Genomic DNA, 2,646 nt, shown 5'->3' with positions numbered 1-2,646 from the left:
GAGGAGGAGGAAGAAGAAGAAGAAGGAGAAGAAGAAGAAGAAGATTTTTCAAGTAATTTTAAAAATAATAATAATAATAATACAGAAGAAAAAGGAATATTAATAATGGCAGAAACAACAACAACAACAAATTACTGGGACGATTTGAACAATGCAAAGGGAAAAAGGAGAAAACAAAAAAGGAGTAAAAGAAGAGAAAAAGTCAATGCAGGCAGCCTGTAACAAAAACCTTGTATATATAGCAAAATCTTTGTTTAATATTACAAGCCACACTGGGTGAAGAGTACTCGGGTAGTTACCCGAGTACCGGTACTAGGGACTTTTGCGAGTACCCGAGTATTTAAACTCCTTGAGTCAAAATTCGCAAGGGATAAATATACTCGAGTACTCTCCTTCTGTTTATTAGATCTCTGAATACCTTTTGTCGACTCTTTGCCTTATTATTAACAAATTTGAAAATTTAGCTGGTTTATATGAATGTGTCAAATATTAGATTGTTGAAAAATTAATAGAAGAAAAAGAAATCAAATGATACTTTAAATAACGCAAGTCAAATACAAAAAAAAGAAGGAGGGGATATTATCGTTATGTACTATCATTGATATTATATAGGTAACCGATTGTATTTAGTAAAGAGAACTAGGAGCAAACCTCATCAGAGCTCCCGCCAACCGAACTCTAAAAATGATTTAATCGCATTCTTTAAATTTGAAAAAAGGTAGTTTTTATAGCGTTATCGTTCACTGACACTATACCTTCTAACGGAGGCTATCGTGGCCTAGAGGATAAGATATTAGCCTCTAATTCAAAGGTCCTGAGTTCGAATCCGGGTAGCGACCGAAAAATCTTCTTCTCTAAAATTGTTTCCTTTCACCTCCTTTCCCGCTCTGTAACAATGTTCTGTTGTCTGCTTTCGTCTCCTCTTTCTGCCCCCACCCTCTCACCCCCTTTGCCCCCTCCTCTGGGCTCACGACTCTTTCTGCAGCCTTACTGCTACTTGGAAAAATTCTACAGCTGTCTGTCAGCCATACCCCATACCCCTGATCTTCTGGTAGGAAAGATTTACACCTTGCCTTCTCGGACAAGGGCGAAAAATGTCGGAGCAGGGCCCGTGTGAAATTTGAGCTGGTTAAAAATCCCTTGGTGGTCTAAAATCGATAAGAGTAGGCTTCGGCCGCCACCCGGGCAAAATTCAAAATTTCCTACCAACTCAAAAATATTGTGTCCCGCGCGCTCATATGACCTTATGAGGTTGCGAGCGCCGTAAAACACTTACCCCCCCCCCCCCCCCCATAAAAAAACCCTTCTTTGTACTCTTTAGACACCTTCTTTTTTTACGTAATCATTCGATCTATGTGATTAATAGCCTAAGGTTACTCCAAGGTTTGGGCCCTTGAACGATGACGTAACAGCTTTCAGTTTAAGGGAAGTAATTCAGTTCTTAACAACCGGATTTGTAGCCGATTACTCTTTGTTGTTTCCCTTGTTAGGCCTATTTATGAAAGCGGTGAGATCCCAGAAGATACACATGTATTATTATGAAGCAAATGAGCTTTGTGATGAAGTCAGTTTTTTTTTTTTTATAGCTTTACCTAAAACACCAGGTGCCACTGAGTGTGATATGCATAGAACAATTAGCCTTATGGGCCATTTTACAAAAAATATTGCTGCGAGTAATAATGGGAAGATTGAGAAAAAGTGTGAGACCAGAGATATCTAAAACGCAATTCGGCGTTAGAGAATGTATACAATCTGTCTACGTTCTCTACTGACAACGAATAAAAAAGTAACAATATTAAGCGTGTAGGGTCCTATTTGAACTTCCGGATAAGGCTAAGCTACTTTTCAATCTCTCTTTTTTTTTCCAAATTGGTTTACATTATGTTGTGTCGTTAGATCTACGTCAAATAGGTCCGCCAGTCCACTCATTCATTGAATTCGGTTATTTCATGCACTAGCTCTAGGCCTAGGCTAGACCCCTATCGTAGACCTAGCGTTGATATTACATTGTATTTGATATGACTGACTTGACCTTGACCCGTGACCCACGTGATTTGATTTCATGACACCACAGAATTCTAAGTGCATGACAGTGGTGTCCATAGTGTACATCTATGGTGGTGTCACATCACACACCAAATCGGCAATGTTTTTCCACACATGTGAATTTGGTATCATTTATTATATGGTCTCTCACGTTGTATTACATAGGCCTACCTTGGCGTTGAGATGGGAATATGAAATCGCATGTAAACTGCAAGCTATCTTCTAAATACTAATTACAGATAGCTTATTATTATTACAAATGTATTTTATTATTATTATTATTATTTTGATGATAATGATGATTGTTATTATTGAATTTGAATACCATAACTCATGAAAATGTTCATAATGTTTCAAGGATGTTTTCATGGGTTACCTTGCAAATGAAATTGGCTCACAGAATAAATGCAAATATTTTTATTATCTATTTATTTAAAACGCGTTTACAGAGGAAAATAAAAAGAATAAAAAACCCCCAAAAAACAAACCAACCAACAACAACCAAAAGCAAAGAAAAAAAACCCCGCCGATGAACAAAAAAAACAACGAACCTCCCCCCCCCCCCCCCCCCGGGGAAAAAAAAGAGGGGGGGGGGGGGGG

The sequence above is a fragment of the Aplysia californica genome, unplaced genomic scaffold (assembly GCF_000002075.1).
Source record: "Aplysia californica isolate F4 #8 unplaced genomic scaffold, AplCal3.0 scaffold00078, whole genome shotgun sequence".
Classification (NCBI taxonomy): Eukaryota; Metazoa; Mollusca; class Gastropoda; order Aplysiida; family Aplysiidae; genus Aplysia; species Aplysia californica.
The sequence above is the reverse complement of the archived record's forward strand: the minus strand, read 5'-3'. Positions refer to the sequence as shown.